Source organism: Microcaecilia unicolor, chromosome 5 (assembly GCF_901765095.1).
Source record: "Microcaecilia unicolor chromosome 5, aMicUni1.1, whole genome shotgun sequence".
Classification (NCBI taxonomy): domain Eukaryota; kingdom Metazoa; phylum Chordata; class Amphibia; order Gymnophiona; family Siphonopidae; genus Microcaecilia; species Microcaecilia unicolor.
In genome coordinates this window covers 177,317,138-177,338,896 of record NC_044035.1, presented here as the reverse complement: position 1 = coordinate 177,338,896, position 21,759 = coordinate 177,317,138, and the positions used below count along the sequence as shown (strand labels likewise).

The 21,759-nt window shown below is 43.5% G+C and overlaps 1 protein-coding gene and 1 non-coding gene across 2 annotated transcripts in view; both read left to right on the top strand.

The window, feature by feature from the left end:
• Nucleotides 1-21,759, top strand: part of FCSK (fucose kinase) — a 394,768-nt gene that overhangs the window by 278,290 nt on the left and 94,719 nt on the right.
• TRNAG-GCC lies at nucleotides 9,327-9,397 on the top strand. Its single transcript has one exon. It is a non-coding gene; the product is annotated as a tRNA-Gly (tRNA).

Genomic DNA, 21,759 nt, shown 5'->3' with positions numbered 1-21,759 from the left:
CTTGGCTAAGCTCCTTAGGATCCATTCCTTCTGAACAGGATTCCTTTATGTTTATCCCACGCGTGTTTGAATTCTGTTACCGTTTTCATTTCCACCACTTCCCGCGGGAGGGTATTCCAAGCATCCACTACTCTCTCCGTGAAAAAATACTTCCTGACATTTTTCTTGAGTCTGCCCCCCTTCAATCTCATTTCATGTCCTCCCGTTCTACCGCCTTCGCACCTCCGGAAAAGGTTCGTTTGCGGATTAATACTTTTCAAATATTTGAACGTTTGTATCATATCACCCCTGTTTCTCCTTTCTTCCAGAGTATACATGTTCAGGTCATCAAGTCTCTGCTCATACGTCTTGTAACGCAAATCCCTTACCATTCTCGTAGCTTTTCTTTGCACCGCTTCAATTCTTTTTACATCCTTCGCAAGGTATGGCCTCCAAAACTGAACACAATACTCTAGGTGGGGCCTCACCAATGACTTATACAGGGGCATCAACACCTCCTTTCTTCTGCTGGTCACACCTCTCTCTATACAGCCTAACAACCTTCTAGCTACGGCCACCGCCTTGTCACACTGTTTCGTCGCCTTCAGATCCTCAGATACTATCATCCCAAGATCCCTCTCCCCGTCCGTACCTATCAGATTCTCCCCGCCTAACACATACGTCTCCCGAGGATTTCTACATTGAATATCTGAGTTAATTCAGTCTGCAGCTGTGAGTGGCTCATAAGCTGCTTACTACTGTGGGCTAAATATTGGGTCCAAGAGTGATTAACTTAAGGAAAAATTATACATGAAGTCAGAAAAGGTGCAGGAAAATGATTTCAGCAAGACTAGGAGTGAATAAACAAGACCTGCTACAGTCTGTGTAGCTGTTAGTCCTTGTGTTGGTAACATTAGACAATTACCAGCTTATAGTTGGGGGGGATTTCAACATTACCAGTGACCCTTCAATAGATTGTAAACCAGCGCGGAGAGTAGGAAGGGACCATGAAGATAAGGGAGTGAATTTGCTAATGAAAGATTTAGCATTAGTGGACATATGGAGGCAGCAACACTTAGAAGATCATGATTATACTTTTTTTTCTCACCCCCATGGGGCCCATTCCCGCCTTGACTGTCTGCTGGTATCACATTCAATTAGTGTCGTAACGAATCGCTCGGGAATTGAAGAGCCAGCTGTGTCGGATCATGCCCTAGTGTGGGTAGAGTTATCTTGGGGAAAGAGGGAGGGTCCGGACCGATGGCGGATGAATCTGGCGTTATATAGAAGCAGGGACTTCTGCTCATACTTGAGGAAGTGCTGGCTGGACTATATAGCGGACAATGACACGCAGGAGGTGAGCCCGAGAATTTTTTGGGAGGCCGTAAAGGCAGTGCTAAGAGGGAAGATTATTTCATATGTTGCTTCTAAGAATAAAGCTCGGGGGGAGAAAATAAAGGTTCTTACTACAAAATTGCGGGAGGCACGCAGGACACTGATATGTCTCCCAACGGAAGGCAATAGAAAGGCATATATGGAGTGCAGGAAAAGCATACAGGTTGTGTTGGATGAGGGTGCGATGTATAATGTTAAGTTGTATAAATATAAATTACATCAATGGGGCAATAAAACAGGTAAAATGCTGGCATCTCTCGTAAATCAGAGGTCAACGAGGAAATATATCAGTAAAATCAAAAACGAACAGGGGAGAGTATGTGCCACAGCAACAGAAATCCAAGGGGAGTTTGTACATTTCTTCTCGTCTTTGTATGAAGAGGGCTCTTTCCCAGAGGATAAATGCAGAGAATTCCTTGAGGGGGTGGGCTTGGCCACTATATCGGCAGAGCAGCAGCAGATGTTGAACGCTCCGATTCAGGGGAAGGAGGTTCAAAATGTCATTAAGCGATTAACCCTAGCAAAAGCACCGGGTCCCGATGGACTGGGAGGGGAATATTATAAAATCCTCCAAGATATGATAGCGGCGCCGTTCATTGCAATGTGTGAGGATGTTAGAGAAGCGGGTACTATGGGCTCGGTGTTAAATCATGCACATATAGTGGTGCTCCCCAAGCCTGGGAGGGATGGGGAGCTGGTGGGTTCCTACAGGCCAATCTCACTGCTAAACCAAGATGTAAAGATATTGGCGAATCGCTTGGGGCAGGTGGTGCCCTATCTGGTACACCCTGACCAGGTCGGATTTGTCAAGGGAAGGTATGCATCGGCCAACATCTTAAAAGTGTGCAGAGTTTTGTTGGAGGGGAAGGGGAGGAGAGGGGATGCCATTTTGGCTAGCCCGGATGCCGAGAAAGCCTTTGATAAGGTGATTTGGAGGTATATGTTTTGGATTCTGGGGCGTTTCGGCATCCAGGGGGAATTTTTGAATTGGATTAGGGCGTTATATAGCTCCCCGACGGCTCAAATACTCATAAATGATTTCCTATCGGATGCATTTGCTTTGGGAAGGGGGACTCGGCAGGGGTGTCCTCTGTCGCCTTTACTGTTTATCCTAACTTTAGAACCACTGGCAGCCAAAATAAGACAGGAGACGAGCTTTAAAGGTATAAGAGTGGGAGGAGAAGAATATAAAATAAATCTGTTTGCAGACGATATGTTGCTGCTGATAGACGATGCCTTTAGTTATGCATATTATTCGAGAGTTCGGGGCCTTTTCGGGCCTTAGTATAAATTTTGAAAAATCAGAAGCATTGCCTGTCAGTGCAGCGTGTCGTTGTTTCGAATCGCTGAGTTTCCCACTGCGTCGGGCACAGGGAGGTATCAAATATCTTGGGGTATACCTTAGTGCGGACCTGGCCTGGGTGTACAAAAGGAATCTAGTTGACCGCATAGACGAGGTAAAACAACTTTGTAAAAAGTGGAAGGAGTTCCCAGTAACTTTTATGGGCAGGATTGCATTGGTGAAAATGGTGTTATTGCCTAAGTTATTATACCCATTGCAAATGCTGCCATTGTGGGTGAGAAGGGAGGAGGAGAAAAAATATAGAAGCATAGTAAGTACCTTTATTTGGCATTCTAAACGCCCAAGGATAGCATTTACTAATTTGATATACGGTAAAGCACAGGGAGGCCTCAGACTCCCAGACCTGAGGAGATATAATGTGGCAGCGTTAATGCGGTGGATACACGACTTGATCTCGGGGGAGGGGCATTATGCGCTCCCGGGATTTTGGGAGAGTTGGTGCAGCCCAAATGACCCCTTTACGGTGCTAGAGTCCTGGGCAGTGCAGGGAGCCCGGAAAATACTGGGGAACCCCTACGTGGCTGCGTTGCAACGGGCATGGAGGTGGTGGAGAGGGATTGGAGACGCAGGCAAGGGGGTCAGTCCATTTATGCCGTTAGTGGGAAATATGGCCTTCCCGGCAGGGTAGGGCGTGTCGACTTTCGGGAGCTGGCGGGACAAGGGATGTCGGTTTATAGGCCAGTTTCGGAAAGAGGGGGACGATGCCTTCCCAACCTTTGATATGGTAAAGCATGAACTGCAGATAGCTGGCTCACAATTTTTCGCTTATTTACAAGCCCGAGACTATATACTAAGTGAAGAGCGCAGGACTCGGTCTTTAGCTCGCTTCACCAAATTAGACTTATTGTTTATGCAGACTAGCCCATTAAGTAATGGGTTGTCAAGGTGGCATCAAGCGATCAGAGATCATAAAAAAGCGCCCCATATGTCACACTTGGCAGAGGAATGGAGCAGAGACGTAGTAGAAGAGGTCACGGTGGACCGCCTGGGGGCAGCATTTAGAAACTTGGGGAAGATAACCCCGAATGCATCATTACAGGACATTCAGTACAAGATTCTATACAGGGTGCACATCACTAAGGCAAGAGGGAAGGCGTTGGGGATGTGGGAGGAGGACACGTGCAACAAATGTAAGAGGAGTGTGGGTTCATTTTTACATTCCTTTATGGAATGCCCATCATTACATGAGTTCTGGGCAAGGGCGTTGCACCTACTGGAAGAGATATTGCAGCGTACAGTGGAGTGGCAGTACTCTGTCACCCTGATGGGATGTGGGGAGTCACTCCAAGAACAGGGATTGGGTGCGGCCCAGACCAAATTTATACTGCTAGCAATGATAATCTTGAAGAAGTGTATATTAAGGGTGTGGGTTGTTGGGGAGCCCCCGGACCTGGAGTCGTGGAAGTCCTGTATGGTAGAAATGGGTAGCTGGGTAAGCATGACATATAAATTTGCTACTACCCTGAGACTTCGCCAATACCAAGATCTTTGGGGAAGAACTCAAGCTCTGTTCTCACAATAATGCTCCAAACCTGGATAGTAGAGTCTGTGTGTAGTTTGGGGAACTCACTGGGGAGGGGGAGTAGGGAATGGAAGGGGGATGGGAAGGGAGGGGGGGTAAAGGGGAGGAAAGGGGTAATAAGTAAAATGCTGTGGAGATCAGATAGATATAAAGTTATTATATGTTGTTTTATAAAGGTTTTTTGACTGTACAGGTTCTGTTATGTTACTGACATATGCTGTATGGTGACTGACTCCTCACATCAATAAAAATATTAAAAAAAAAAAAAAGAGTAGGCTTCTATTTGTAGATTGGATGAACGTGGAAAGTGGAGAAAGTCTTATCTTGGTTTCAGATGAGAAGTTCAGCGAAAGTTCAGAGAAGGGGGAATTCAGTGAGAATCCAGCTTTATAATTCTTGTTGGGCCATAGGAGCTAAAGTCAAGTGATGTGTAAGTAACCCAATCACAATTCAGAGATAATTGAAACGGATTCTTTCTGGTTTTGAAGAGGGAGGCGTGGAAAAATTGGTTTAAGCTAGTTTAGCTTGTCACGTGTTTCTTGGCTTACCAGGTACTGAGATATATATATCCCATTTGTACTTGACAAGATTAAGAGGGTCATTATCTGGGAGTTTCAGGTAGATGGTCTTTCTGTTGTTATATCCAGCCTCTTTGATTGCTGTCAATATATAGATCCTGTTCTTGGAGAATGGCTCTTCTGTATCCATCCAGCCTTCTTTTGTTAGGCAATGGTTGACCACTTAACAGTTCTTTTGTTCAGGCTTTCAGTGGTCTGAAGGAGGAGGAGAAGTCCAGATCTGCTGTAAAGTTTAAGAACATACGAAAAGCCATACTGAGTCAGACCAATGGTCCATCTAGCCCAGTGTCCTGCTTCCAACAGTGGACAATCCAGATCACAAATACCTGACAGAAACCCAATTAGTATCAATATAGAAAATAGGGAGAAATGAAAAAGTGGCAGATCCTAAAACTTAATTTTACTTTTTTTTGCTTTTATTTTTTTAAAAGGCACGATGGCATTAGAATTTAATAGAAAAACGCTATAAGATCTCTTATAATGCACAGCTATTTCAGGTCAAAGCTTATTTGTTAATCATAAGTGTTAATCATTTGCCAAAGTGATCCCTTCTTGAAATACAGTTCATTTAGCTAAACTTTATTCAATACAAAAAAAACATAAAATGGCAAAAAAGCGACCACTTATCTAAAGTTGTGCTACTCGCACTGCATGCTAGCAATCTGAGAAGTGCATTACCCAACACCTACTCAATGAAAACAATGGCGTTTCGGTCAAAGACCTGTGTCTGGGGTTGTTGCAAGCAGTCGCATCACTATTTTAAAGTTGCTAACCAAGCGACAAACTGGTGAAAAATGCTCTCACCTTAATCATATTCCCTTCTCAGTTGTCTCTTTTCCAAGCTGAAGAGCCTAAACTCTGCAGCCTTTCCTCATATGGGAGGCGTGGTCGCTCTTTTTTGAACCTTTTCTAATTCCACTATATCTTTTTTTGAGATACAGTGACCAGAACTGAACGCAGTACGCAAGGCGAGGTTGCAAGCATAATTAATAACTCTGTAAATTCATCATATACTACATATCCACCTGCTGGAGATAGAAAATATTGAGGAGCTGGGCTGGATGCCAAGAGAGAAAAGTCTCAGCTCAGTTTTCAGTTCTCTATCTCCACCTGCTGGCTGATGGACGCAAATATCCCACAGGTTCTGGAATACTAGGAAGCTTTGTAATGGAAATATGATTATAATTATGGGTAGCTCTCTTACATCTTGCTCAGTAAAGCTGAAGCAAAGAATTCAATTAAAGGTGTACTTACCAAACTGTACTAAGCAGTTAGTATGGGTTGTAGTGCGTGTAAACTGTTAGCAGCAAAAAAGCCCTTATTTGGCAGTTTTAAACCCTGGCGGAAGTTCTACAAGACTTCCACCAGGGCTCAGTTTTGAACCTGGTATTGGAAAAGGCAACAACAACTGGGAATCCTTCAAGCCCTTTAGCCCTTGGACACCAGTGAATCCTCCAGTAGGTACCAGCAGATCCTCAGAGGGAGCTAGGGAGTGTCAGTTGCCTCTTGGGGAAGGATCATGCTGATATGACCAAGGGTAGGAAAGAGGGGGATCTTGATATGAAACGCAGGGGATGGAGAGGGGATTGATTCTGTGAGTCAGGTGGGGAAGGTTAAGATTGATGCTAGAAGGATCAGGCAGGTTCCTTTTCTACCTATGTGGCTGTGGTACTTTGTATCAGCAGATAGCACCGATGCACCCCCACCATCTGCCAATGCATTTACCTTGCACTTAATTTCTGTCTTCTGTGGTAAACACAGGGCAAATGTTCTACCACACAGCCTTTTCACCCCCATTATTTATTTATTTATTTATTGCATTTGTATCCCACATTTTTCCACCTCTTTGCAGGCTCAATGTGGCTTACAATATCATGAATAGTGGAAATATATAAGAAAATAGACATTTAGTATTACAGAAGGATCTTGGTTACCATTATAATGATAAAACATGATAGTAGTATAACAAGCAGATATTATAAGGCAATTCTGGATGTATGTGGAGGAGATCACATTTGTTGATCTTTGTGTTATACCTTGTTAAAGAGATGGGTCTTCAGTAGTTTGCGGAAGTTAGTTAATTCATGAATTGTTTTTAAGTTGCATGGCAGTGCGTTCCAGAATTGTGTGCTCAGGTATGAAAAGGTTGACGCATGCGTTAATTGTATTTTAGACCTTTACAGTTGGGGAAGTGAAGATTAAGGAATATGTGGGATGATTTTTTAGCATTCCTGGGTGGTAAGTCTATCAGGTCTGACATGTAGGCTGGGGCATCTCCATGAATGATTTTGTGAACTAGGGAGCATATTTTGAACGCGATGCGTTCTTTAAGTGGGAGCCAGTGTAGCTTTTCTCATAACGGCTTAGCACTTTCATATTTTGTATTACCGAATATGTCTAGCTGCATTATAGTTTTTCCACTAATGTTCATTCAGCAAAATCTTACTACACTTTAGTAAACAGGTCCATTAGCCTTTCAGCTATAGCCACTCTCCTCCCTGAGAGCCCTTTTTATCGATTAATCAATTAAAGGTCCAACTGACTCTGTCATATGCTTCTTACTTCAAATATATCTGAAAACATTTTTATTGTGAGTCTTTACCACTATGGCAAACTTTTCAAATTCTTTTTTTTTTACCTTCCTTATCAGTGCTTTGCATCTAACTTGCAAGGACTATAGTAGAACACATTGGACCTCTCTCGCTCTTTCTCCTCCTCCAGTTCAATTCCTGATCTTCTCTTCCTTTTCAATTATGTTTTCCCATAGCTGACAGGAGAAAGAGCAGCACTTCACCCTCCTCTGCTGTGTGGTAGTAGGTTTTATATTATTTGATTCTACCAATTACTGCTAGGAAATGCTGTAACTGCAGAATTTGTGAATTTTCTCAACCTGTCAACCAGCACTCCTGAACCATTTCATAAACCGTCCAGCACTCTTTCACCATTAATTTATAGCCTGGCCTGGTTGCAGACAGTGAACCTACTGGAGACATGAACTTTGCTCCTCCACCTTAATGCCAATATTCCTACACCATGCCCACAGCATATAGGGACAATTCTTAAATTAAACATGAGGATGAGGATATGTTGCATTTGCGGGACTGCAAACGTTTTTTCAAAGAGAAAATTATTCTTACATCTTCACATCTGGAAAAACAAATTGGACCATCCTCTCTCTCTTTCCCTCTCCCTCCAGTTCAATTTCTGATCTTCTCTTCCTCTTCAATGAGATTTTCCCACACCTAGCTGGATTAAAGCAGCACATAGCCCCAGATCCTTCTGCTGCGTGGTAGTAGCTTTTTTTAATTTTTATTTTTTTAATCATTTGATTCTAGCAGCTCTTGTTAGGAAAAGCTGGAACTGCAGGATTCATGAGTTCTCTCAGCCATCTCTTTTGAACCATTTCCTAAATCTCCTGTTTGTACATGTTGAGAGTGCAGGAGATTTATGAAATCTCCACCCAGCCAGCTCTCTTACATCATTCCCAATAGCAGAAGTTCTTCACCAGTGGCGCCTGCACCTGAAGGTGTCAAACAGGGTGCATTCTCTGAGGCAATTTATTGACTTTAGAAAGATAGAGTGAAGGCATTAGGACAGACAGTTATTGGTAATATAACTGTACTACTGTAAATTTAGTGACACGTTAGCAGATAGCACTGTTAGTGGCTAACAGCGACCTATATAACTGTCAGTAGTCACTAGTGGACATATGATTTAGGAAGGGGGTGAGAAGGTTTCATTGTTCAGTTAAAGAGGCGGGGGAACCAACAAAGGCTAAGAACCCCTGACCTATATTATAGCCTGCTTGCAAAGGTTGATATTTCAGGAAACATGAACTTTCCCCCTCTACCTCAATGCTAGTATTCCTACACAATGCCCAGAGTATATAGGGGTCAATTCTTAAACATGAGGATATGATACAATCATAGGACTGCAAGTGCATTTTCACAGAGAATAATTATTTTCATATCTTCCATTAAGTTACACTGTGTGTTAAATTCAGAAATGTCAAAGCGAAGCAAGCAGGTCACAGATTGGGGGGAGGGAATTGGATTAATGGAAGGGTACCAATGTTATTTTTCATAAGATTATTAATTAATGGTTTATGAAACCTATTTTACTTATATTAAGTATTTCATGTTCCTGGTGTTTGTACATGAGAGGGCAATATCTGCATATCCCCCTAGGGCAGATTTGCTTAATTTCAGTATTAATTAAAAATGTTTCTGGTTGATAATTTCTGTTCTTGTTCTCTTTTTATCTTTCTCCCTGAACTTAGTAAATCTGTTGTTTTCCTCCCTGTGTTTTGCTTCCTTCTGTCTCTTTTGTATGTCTATATCCCCCTCTGTTTTTTCTAATTTTCTGACAGAGAACTCTGGTCCTGAAATTCAACCCCTGCTGCTGATGTGGCAAACTGTAAGCATACAGTTAAGTATGGGCCTCCAAGCAAGAATTTAGATAGCTGTTTGCAAAAAAGCTAACAGCTGGAGCATTGGTGGTTCAGTGGTAGAATTCTCGCCTGCCACGCGGGAGGCCCGGGTTCGATTCCCGGCCAATGCAATAGCAATTTTTTTTTTTTTTTTTAACTTGAATTCTTAATCTCACTTGCATGCATGGACATTTTCACATGAAAAAAGAATGTGATAGAGAGGGTAGTTTTAAATAGGGCACCTCTGTCAAAATTAGAAAAAGGCACTTTTTTCAAGGCAGCATAGTGTCTATGTACCTTTATAAAATAGGCATGCAGAACCAACCCAGCAGTTGTTAACTCCTCAAACAAAAATGTACACCTTCTCTGAAGGAGGTGCAAGTTTATGCATGTAAACGTGTAGTTTATACAATACTAGTAAGGCCAGTTTCTGAGGCCAATGAAACGGGCGCTAGCAAGGCACTTTGGTTACCATCCCCCTCCCCTTGTTGGTGGACTTACCCTCCGTGCTTGAGGGTGGTCGTGGTCGCCTCGGAGTGCCTCGCCCCGCGACTTACAGAGTGGCTGGCTAGCTCCTTCGCTGCGTGTGACCTACAGCCTGCCTGCCTCACACTCCCTCCGTTCGTCATCACGTAGTAGATCGATGTATGCCCCGCCCTCGCGTCAAAGGTGGTGATGTCTAGGGCGCAGCGATGCGATTGGTCAAGTGTCATTGCTCCGTCCTCGACGTCATCACCTTTGACGCGAGGGTGGGGCAAAAACAGTAATGGGGATAAATTCCGATCTATGCCGCCTCACAAACCAGAAGTTGCAGCTTCATTAGAACTTTGAGGTAGCGAATTATGTGTGGAAGGGACGTGGCTGAGGGCAGGTCTATCAGTGAGAGTGAGTGGTGACAGCCTAAGTGCAGGGCTCCAGTGTTTCCCTGCCACAGAGTGAGCTTCAGAATGTTTGAGGTGAGAATTATTTATATAGATGAATGTGCAACAGTGCCTAGGCTTTGCCCAAACTCGCCCCCTTGGGACATCTACATGCAGCTCACGTAAAAATAGATTCTGTCTTTCTGTGTGTTCTTTATACACGTATATAACACCATGCAGTTTTTTCAGTACTTAATTTGTGCTTTTAGCAGATCATCAGATATGCTCAATTTTCATTCATTTTTATAACAAAGAGCCCTAACTTCCCCCTCTTCTACCCTGTGTATCTTCCTTTTGGGTCATAAATCAGTTCCAATTGTAACACAGTAATATTAATGTATCTTATTAGATGATATAAGAACATCCTCATCAAAAGCAGAAAATATACAGCAATGAAGAGAAGAGGCTTCACCTATCATGCCTCTTAGGCGCATACATAGTTATTTTGTTTATGCTCTGTTTTTGTTTTTTTTTTTCTGTCCTGGCTAAGAACAGAGCCCAGATCTTATCAAATTTCTCTACACTATGCCTATGCATCACAGTCGGCCTACTCAAAAAATAACCCACCAAAATCTCTGATACAAAACCACATACATAGTAGCTAGGGTGTCTTGTTATCGCAATATATAACATACTATGAGTGGGAATAATGATTACCAATGAGATAGTCCACCTCTTCAGAGAGATGCTGTAGATTGTGAGCCCTCTAGGGACAGAAAAAGTGCCTGCATATAATAAATGTAAACAGCTTTGATTGTACCACAGAAAGGCAGTATATCAAACCCCATTACCCTTCAAGAAAATATCAGGAAAACTTACAGAACAAACTGTGTACAGCTCAGCAATTGGCTGGAACAGAGAAACTGGCTAGAACTATGTCAGTCTGGATTCAGACCCAGTTACGAAATGGAACTGTCCTTGTATCCCAACTAGATATCTTCACAGAAGCTGAGACAAGGGATTTGCCTCAGTGTTAGTACTGCTGTATTTCTCAATGGCTTTTCACACTGTGGACCATTAGAAGAACTGGCAGAAACAGTTATCAGTGTCATAGTACTTGGCTGGTTCAGATCCTGTTTATCAGATAGGCAACAGTCCATACTGTTTGGCAGAAGCTCGTTGCTATCATGGGCAATGACCTGCAAGATACCACAGTGAGCTATACTGTCACATATTCTGTTCAATATCTACCGCAATCCACTAGCCGAGCTAATTCAGTTTGATGGATATTCAGTTCTGTATCTATAGGGATGATGGGCTGCTTCTCACACCTATTGAACCAGACATACCTACAGTTCTCAGGACAGCACAGCAGGAAACTTAACACTGAAGGACTCGACTCCGATAGGGGAGGGGACAGAGAGGACAGACAGCACAGGGGAAGGGAGAGAGGGCAGAGGGCAGGGACTCCCACATGCACACAGAAGAAAACCTTGCTAGCCCCCGTTTCATTTGCATCAGAAACGAGGCTTTTTTACTAGTTACATATAACAACAACTAATACAACTTAGATCATATGACATTTACATATAAAATAATGTAATGCACAAACAAGATGATAAAACAGCAACAATAAATGTCAATCAAATTACACTAGTAAAATCCACAGAAAAATAATGAGCTTCCAACTTTCTGTTAAAATTACATTCATCTGACTTGCTTCTTAAAAGATCTATGAGACTGCTAGGGGAAATGTATGTGATCATGTTCTTGCTTTATGCACAATCTGTAATGATAGAAACATAGAACAATGAAGGCAGTTAAAGACCATATGACCTATCCAGTCTACCCATCCAAGCCATTTATTCTCCCTTTCACCCCCTTAGAGGTCCTGTCTACTTGCCCCAAGCTTTCCTGAATTCAGATAAAGTTTTCATCTCCACCACCTCCACTGGGAGGCTGTTTCATGAATTTATCACTCTTTTCATAAAGAAGTATTTCCTCAGGTTACTTCTGCGTCTATCCTCTTTCACCTTCATTCCTTGCCCCCTCATTCCAGAGCTTCCTTTCAATTGAAATAAACTGGTCTCCTGTGCAGTTAGGCTATGTAGGTATTTAAGGGCCCTTTTTACTCAGGTGTGCTAGCATTTTTAGCACGTGCTAACTATGTAGATGTCCAAAGGAATATTATGGGCATCTACACAGTTAGCACATGCCAATTTTTAGCTTGCGCTAAAAATGCTATTGCACCTCTAGCACGGCTTATGTCCCCTCTCCCACCGTTCTTCCAACGTATATATATTGAGATCTTTAAGTCTGTCCCCATATACTTTGTGACGGAGACCACTAACCATTTTAGTAGCCACCCTTTGGATAGACTCCATCCTGTTTATATCTTTTTGAAGGTGCGGTCTCCAGAACTGTATACATGATTCCTAATGAGGTTTTACCAGAGCCTCATACAGGGGCATCATCACTTCCTTTTTCCTACTGGCCATTTCTCTCCCCATGCACCCAAGCATTCTTCTAGCTTTTGCTGTCGCTCTTTCTACATATTTGGCCACCTTAAGATCATCACATATGATCACACCCAAGTCCCGCTCCTTTTTCATGAACAAAAGTTCTTCACCCCATAAACTGTACCATTTCCTCAGGTTTTCGCAGCCTAAATACATGACCTTGCATTTTTAGCATTAAATCTTAGCTGCCAGATTCCAGACCTTTCTTCAAGCTTCACTAGGTCCTTCATGATATTATCCACACCTTCAGGGGGTGTCAACCCTACTGTTAAATTTTAGTATCATCCGCAAAGAGGCAAACCTTACCAAACAGCCTTTCGGCAATATCACTTATAAAAATGTTTAAAAAGAACCAGACCAAGAACTGAACCTTCTGACACACCATTGGTAACATCCCTTTCCTCACAGTGATCTCCATTTAGTACTACCCTCTGTCGCCTTCAACTTAACTAGCTTCTAACCCAGTCACTTAGTTTAGGGCCCATACCAAAGGCACTCAGCTTATTTATTAGTGTCTTTGCAGAACCGTGTCAAAGGCTTTGCTAAAGTCTAAATACACAACAGCGCTCTCCCTCAATCTAACTGTCTAGTCACCCAGTCCAAGAAATGAATCAGATTTGTCCAAAAAGACCTGCCTCTAGTGAAACTGTGTTGCCTTGAGTCCTGTACTTCATTGGATTCCCAACAACTTTACTGTTTTCTGTTTTAAAAGCATTTCCATTAATTTACTTACCACAGAAGTCAGACTTATCGGTCTGTAGTTTTCAACCTCTTCCTTACTTTTGCTTTTGTGAAGGACCACATCTGCCTTTCTCCAGTCCTCTGAGATAACTCCCGACTCTAAAGAAACATTGAAAAGGTCAGCCAATGGAGCCACTAGAACCCTCGGATGTATGCCATCTGGCCCTTTGCTTTGTCCACTTTTAGTTCAGCCAGTTCTTCATGAATGACTACCACATCTCCATTTCTTTGTCTGCTGCGGTCTTGCTCCCAGCCCTTCAGCTGTGAATGCAGAACAGAATATTGGTTAAGTAATTCTGCCTCATCTATATCAGCTGCTACATATTCCTCCCCTTCACCTTTGAATCTCACAATGCCACGTTTGCTCATCCTTCTATCATTAACAATGTCTTGTCCTTCCATTTTACTGTATTGGCTCTTTTTTCTTCCTTTTGCATCTTTGCTTTCCTGACTACCCTACCAGCTTCTCTTTGCTTTTCTAGATATTGTCGCCTGTCTTCCTCTTTTTGCGATCTCTTGTAGTTTATGAAGGCTAACCTCTTTTTCCTTACCTTTTCAGCTACTACTGTTGAAAACCAAAACAGCCTTCTTTTCCTCTTTTATTTACTTTCCTTACAAAAAAGTTTGTTGCCTTACAATAGCTCCTTTCAATTTTGTCCACTGCTTTCCTATTTCTTCCAGATGTTGCCATCCAGACAACTCCTTGAGGTAATTCCCCATCAGAACAAAGTTAGTTTTTTGTTTAATCTAGAACCTTCACTTTTGAATTAACTTTCTCCACATCTATCTTAATATTAAACCACTGGTTGCAGATTATCACCCACTATAACATCAGAAACAGTCTTCCCATTCGTAAGCATTAAGTTCAGTATGGCCCTATCCCACATGGGTTCCATTACCAACTGCTAAAATAGCTCACCCTGTACAGAATCCAGGATCTCCCACAACAGGGGCGTAGCTACAGGTGGGCCTGGGTGGGCCCAGGCCCACCCAATCTCGACTGAGGCCCACCCAGTTTTAAACGCCAAAAGTGCACACCAGCTCAGCTGCCAGAGTCTTAGTGTTTTGTGCTGTGGCAGCCCGCTCCACCTCCCTCCTGTTTTTTTTTTTTTTTGGCAGTCGGCGCTCTCACTGGCAGATGGCAGCTCTTCTGACTGTTCTAGATCTGGACAGTCACGGTACTCTGCTCCTCGGCCAGCACTGTCTGCATTGTCATGAACCCCCAAGCCGTGCCATTCTTTTAATCTTGCAGCGCACTAGAGTCTCGCGGCTGCTCTGTTAATCTCGGTTGCACACACGTCCTACACCTGGAGCTCGACCTGGCCGGCTCCACGCTCTCTGGCTCCTCCAATAGATCATCAATCAGGCACAGAACCGGACACGAGAACCAATAAGGGCGCAGGGCAGTGCAAAGCGCAAACTAATTGGCCAATCAATGTGCGACTACACTAGCAGTTTCTAAGAGCCACCGGCCACCAGAACCTTGCGACCTTTTCTTGTATCCCCGCTATGTGTCCACCGGCGTAGTAAAGCGAATGAAAGGGCATAAATATTCATTTTACGACGTGCCTCATTTTGCTCCCTTAGCCATGGCCACTTCTGGACCTTCCTTCTCTAATAGGGAACAGTTTAGATGTTGAGATGGCTGTTCTGGGACGTCTTGTTACTGCCTGAGGCAAAAAGGAGTTGCTTTTTATCCAGAAGTCATTGATGGGGGGGTAGCAGTAAAGGGATGTGGCCTTGTCTTGCTGATGCTCTGAGGTTCTGGATCATGTGATGTGGAGGATGGATCCAGTGATGGCAGGAGGGCCTGCTAGGAAGTGCGTGCTGGTGACCGGGGGCGCAGGGTTCATGTAAGTGTTGTGCGGGTGTGTGGTGCACCATGCTGATGTATTACTGCATGCTCACCCCCTCCCTCCAGCCAGGGCCCAGCCCGCCATACGCATGTCACGATGGCGCTGCACGGGAAGGCTGCCGGCCTGAATGTGTTGCAACACAGGCACGGCTCCACAGTCCACATTGTGCCTGCCTTTGCCTGCGGTGGGGTCTATAATTTTCAGTGGTTATCAGTTCCCTAGTTAATCACAGTCGCAGCAGCAGCACTCCCCCCGCGGCATCACAACACAGCTACAGGAGCCAGGTAATAAATAAACGTATTTTTTAAATGTGTGATTGTACTCAAAAATGCTGCCTGGTGGTGGTGGGCTTCTGGGTGGGGTAAGCACTTCACTGCTTAGGGCAAAAAGGTATATTTAATGATTAAATATACCTTTTTTTTGCCCTAGGCAGTGAAGAGCCCACCCCCACCCAGAAGCCCACTGCCTCCAGAAGCCCACCGCCAGCCAGCTTTTGATTACTCTTGTAAGTAATCAAAATGATGGCTCTGCTTTTTCTTTCATATTAAGTATGTATATGGTTTATGTTGATGCAGGGCAGGTGTTGGGCAGGCTACTTAGAAATCCATCATGAAGTGCACTCTAAAGCATTATTTTGTAGTATCTCAAGAAACAATACTCATACATAGTGCCCACCCATATTAGCTCTGGGCCCACCCAAAATGTCAGGTCTGGCTACGCCACTGCCCCACAATAGGGATACTCCAATCCATAGGTTCCAGCTCTGTGGGTGCCTGAGCACTCCCAATATTCTTTCCTGTAAGTCTGTAGATCTGAGATAGCAGGCTCCATGCTGCAGAGCTACAGGAAAACACAAGAAGTAAATGCTTCTGTATCCTAGCTACTGCTCTCACCTCCCCCTGCAGCCCAGGAGGGAGTTGCTGTAGCCTAGTAGTTGCCAATGGGAAAGGCAAATTCTGCAGAAAGACGCTGACAAAAGAAAGACTGATTCAGATAACTTCATGACAATTTTACCTATGTTGCCAAAGTAATACCTATAGGAGTTAAGATAAAAAAGACAGAAAGGTACTGGGAGAGGAATAAAGGGAGCAAGGAAAGCGTGAAGGGAATGGAAAGGGTTAGAATTGGTGGAACTGGTTAGATGAGACAATGCTGTTCTGAAATGCTGGAAGAGGCAGAAAGGAACTGAAAGGGAGGAGAAGGCTGGGTGATGGGAACGGGGACTGATACTGGAGCTGTGGGGGAGGAAAAGACATAGGCAGTGAGGATGAGAGGAATTCAGGAAGAGAGCATGGGCTTTGTGGGGGAAGGTTGCTGGGAAAAGGAGACATGATCTAGAAGAGAGGAAGAACAGCAGACAGAGGAGACACAAGCTGTAGACTGAAGAGGAGCTGAAAGAGATGGAGAGTTGCTGTGAAGAACTGGGAAACAAGTGACTGAGGAAAAGGGGGGATCATGATAGAGCGAACAGACATAAAGGTGAGAAAAGGGAGAAAATTGGAGGAGGGAGTAAGCCTAGAAGAAAGTGAGATGAGAGAAGCTGTAGAGAGAAACCATGGAGAGACAAATATACATGGAGGAAAACTGGAAGAGAATCCTTAAAAGAAGGAACGTGAGGACAGACAACTAAGATCAAGTAGAGACAAAGGACTGAAGTTAAACTACTGCTACAAAGGTTGGAAAATTGTTTAAGCTTTCAATAAAGATTTCTGTGCCAGCTGGGATGGATCAAGGCAATAGCTATATTTTGCCCGCCTCCTCCAGCTCTGTAGTCACCAGAATTAATGTGTTATTTTACTGGAAGGACATGGGGGAGCAGGAGGGGATTGTGCAAGTCTCATATTGAAAGGGGAATAGAGAGTAACACCATCTCCCTTTTTTAACAAAAATAAGTCATTCCCCTGTTACAAATTATTGGAGAAAGTGGTGTAGGACTAAGTGGGCTCATTATCCCAAAGAAATAGGGCCATCAGCAGGAAGAGGTTACAGGGATGATGGTGGCGTTTGGAAGGGGTAAGGGGTTCACTGCCCTCCAATACGTGTTTCTTGGTTTGGCTTCCCTCTTGGCTCATCTACTAAGCCCTGGCCATTCTCACTACCAGCACAGCTCTACTCCAGACTAACTTTTGGAGTGTGTGTCTTGTGTGGCTATGCAGGGCACCATTAATGAGGGGGTACTGCTAGAGTGGTATGTCACCTCCATATCCTTCCACATCATATGGGCCAGGGAAAGAAGGGAGTGGGCGGGATAAAAGTACAGGGCAGAGAATGGCGGAGAAAGAAGGGAATGTTTGGTTAAAAGAGAAAGTAAGAGGAATGTTGTGCTGGAGTCACTAATAAAGGAGGGGGGATTGTGCCAAAGCTGTTATCACCAAATGAGGTGTCAGTTTCCATTTTTGCAGAAAGCATTAGAGTCAGCTTCCCAAGTCAACACTTACTCTGTAACTGCTAGGCTGTCACACAGTGAGTTCATTGATTTCCTGCTCAGCATGTGATCTGGAAGCAGAACATGCAAATGTGGCCCTAGGGGCTGTGTGGAGCAACTAATTGCTCAGCTTCCAAGGTTTGTACATGCAGGTGGTGGAGCATCTCTGACCTGTCTGTCAGTTAAAGCGGCATATCAAGCCATGAATGAATGAATTAACAAAATCAATCAATCAGGAAGAAGTAGCGGGCACAGAAGTATAGAATGGGTTATTAAGCACCTTACCCCAAAACAAAAGTCAAACTACATTGGGAAAAAGAAGTGAGGGAAAAACAGAAGAAGGTGAGAGGAGGACCGAGGAAGAAGAAATTAAGGTGGTAAGGGACTGAGGAAAGAAGTGAGGATGGTCTGAGAGAAAAGAAAGCATACGGTGTGCACAGGTTAGGTAGGGAAGAGGCACTATTGAAGACTGGCTGAGAGGGGGTTTTATAGATGGGCCAGGGTAGACAGGTAGGCATAGCATGAGTGTGGTGTAGATGGGCTGGGAGTAGGGTGGTAAACTGTGGAGATGAGTTGGGGTTGGGGAGCAAGAGAGACTGGTGGGACTTGCAGTGCTACCCCCTGCTGTGCTCCTCATTTAAAGACAACCTGACTAGTTGTATTCACAACCCATCATGCTTTAATTTCCTTTATATAGACCTAGTAATTTGTGCCAAGTTGAGAACCCCCAATAATTTTCAAAAGTTGGCTCCTATGCTGCAATCAATATCTGGAATATTAAATCACCTATTAGTAGTACTTCCCCTTTCACAGCTATACTTTGAATATCTTCAATTAAATCTCTGCCCATTTCTTTAGTCTGTGAAGTAGGCCTGTATATCATACTAATGTAAACACATTTTCCATTCCCTCTTTCCAGTTTGACCCGCAGTTCCTCTTACTTACCCTGTAGATCCTATAATTGTGTGGTTTTAATATTATCTTTAACATATAATCAGGACCAGCTCAAGTGACTTGGCATTCTGAGCCAACTTTTATACTGGTACCCCCCCCCCCCCCCCCCCGCCCACAGTCCAGTATCTCTCTTTCTACTCTCTTCCTCCTGCAGGTGATCCAGTATTTCCTCCTCTGAAGTCCCCTCCTCCTGACACTGATGAAAAAGGACATAAAAATCCCAGTTCATCATCTCTACTTCTCTCTTCCCTCCCTCCTATGCTGTGGATACTGAACTGTAGGCAGAGGGACAAAGGGAAGGGAAGAGGGAGGGAGAGATGCTAGACCAAGATTTTGGCACCCTTTATCAGCAGCGCCCTGGGCCAGTGCTTCACGTGGTCCATAGGTAGAGCCAGCCCTGCATATAATGCCACTTCCCCCCCCCCCCCCCCTTTCTTCCTACCTTCTCTTTCCTGAACAGATTATAGCCCGGTATAACTATATCCCAGTCATGGTTGTCTGTGAACTATGTCTCTGTGATCGCCACCAAATCCAAATCAGCCTTGTCTATCACAGCTTCTAGATCTAAAACCTTATTTCCCATACTACGGGCATTAGTATATACTGCTTTCCAGATGTTGCTCCTTTCACCCATTTTTGTACAGGTATTTAATGCTTCACTTACCTGAAGGCTTATTCTTACCTTAGGGCTTTGATCACCCAGCCCCAAAGATTCTAGTTCAAAGCCCTTTTCAATAGGTTAGCCAGTCTGCTGCTGAAGGCACTTCTTCCCTTCTTTGATAGATGGACGTCTTCTCTGCTCAGCAGCCCTTGGAAAATCATCCCATAGTCCAGGAAACCAAAATACTCTCGACAACACCATCCGCACAGCTACATATTCATCTCCAGGATACGAGCTTCTCTGCCTTGGCCTTTACCCTGAATGTAAAGGATTGAGGAGAACAGCACCTGTGCACCCGTCATCTTCATCACCTGTCCCAGAGCCATGAAGTCACTTTTGATATGTTCAGAGAGGTACCTAGCAGTATCATTTCTACCAACATGGATGAATCTCGGCAAGCTCTCCATAGCATCTTGAATTCTGGCACCTGGCAGACAGCACACTTCTCAGGACATTATGTCTGGTCTGCAGATGGATGTCTCTGTACCCCTCAGAAGGGAACTGCTAACCACCACTACCTTTCGCCTCCTTGTAGTCACTGATCCAGCAACTTTGGGAATTTTGAACTTCAGCTGCTCCTCTCCCAGTGATGCTCTTACCTCCTCCAGTTCCATGGCTACACACCAGTTCTTGAGGGCAGGTGGAATCATGGTATTCATCTTGTAGGCTCTCGTGATCTGAGTCTAGTTGTCTTCTTTCAGCACAGCTTCTTCTTTCCCACTGCTGGAAATCTTTGATACTTCATGAAGCCTTTAATTGATGTATTTCTCATTTTTGCAGATTTATTTATTTATGACATTTATATCCCACATTATTTCAAATAGAATTCAAGTTCAATGTGACTCACAATATAACAAAAGTAGAACTGACAAAGCATTCTGATTACATAGAACAAAGTATATATATGACCAGGTGACCACTTCAGGGAATTGGGGATGACCTTTTCTCACTGAGTGGTCACTGACCCCCCCTCCCACCCCCACCCCCAAAAAATGTGATTAAAACATTACATACCAGCCTCTGTGCCAGCCTCAGATGTAATACTCAGGTCCATTTGAGTAGCATGCAAATCCCTGGAGCAGTCTAGTGGTGGGTGCAGTGCACTGTGAACAGGTGGACCCAGGTCCGTACTTCCCCCTACTTGTTACATGTGGAAACTGTGAGCCCCCCAAAACTCACCAGAAACTCATTGTACCCACATATAGGTGCTCCCTTCACCCATAAGGGCTATTATAGTGGTGTACAGTTGGGGGGTGGTGGGTTTTGGGATGCTCAGCAAACAAGATAAGTAAACAACAGTGAGATGAGTACCTGGGAGCATTTCTATGAAGTCCAGAGAAGTGTCCCCTAGGGTGCCCCATTGCTCTCCTGGGATGTCTGTGTGGCCAGTCTGCTAAGAATGCTGGCTCCTCCTACGTCCTAATGGCTTGATTTTGTGCATTTTTCACTTGGACTTTTTTTTTTCCAAAAATGGATTAAAAATATAAACATACAGAGCACAAAAACATCTAGCAAATAGCCGTTTTCGGAAAAAAAAAAAAAAAGATAAGATGTTTTTCTGTTTTGAAAATGGCTATATTCCTCATTTGAATTGGGACGTTATTAGAAAAACGTCCAAAGTTGGACTTAGACGTCATATTGAAAATACCCCTCCACGTAACTTTGAAAGCCTGTGTGCTTTGAAAATGAGCCTCAGTGTGTTACATTCAGAAATTATGTCAAAATGAAGGCAGCAAGTCAGAGAAGAGGGGGAAATTGAAATAATGGAAGGGTACTAATGTTATTTCTCATAAGAATATTTCAATGGTTTATGAAACCTAATTTACTTATATTCCATACTTCATGTTCCTGGTGTTTGTACGTTAGAGAACAATATGTTCATATTCCCCTAGGGCAGATCTCCTTAATTTAAATACTAACACTAATTAAAAATATTTCTAGTTGATCATTTCTGCTCTTTGGTCTCTTTTTATCTTTCTCCCTGAACTTAGTAAATCTGTTGTTTTTCCTCTCTGTGTTTTGCTTCCTTCTCTGTCTTTTTGTATGTCTATATCTCCCTCTGCTTTTCTAATTTTCTGACAGACAACTCAGTGGATTGGATTAATGGAAGGGTACCAATGTTATTTTTCATAAGATTATTAATTAATGATTTATGAAACCTATTTTACTTATATTCAGTATTTCATGTTCCTGGTGTTTGTACATGAGAGGGCAATATCTGCATATCCCCCTAGGGCAGATTTGCTTAATTTCAATATTAACTAAAAATATTTCTGGTTGATAATTTCTGCTCTTTGTTCTCATTTTATCTTTCTCCCCGAACTTAGTAAATCTGTTGTTTTCCTCCCTGTGTTTTGCTTTCTTCTGTCTCTTTTGTATGTCTATATCTCCCTCTGTTTTTCTAATTTTCTGACAGAGAACTCTTCTCTGTTCCTGAAACTCAACCCCTGCTGCTGATGTGGCAAACTGTAAGCATA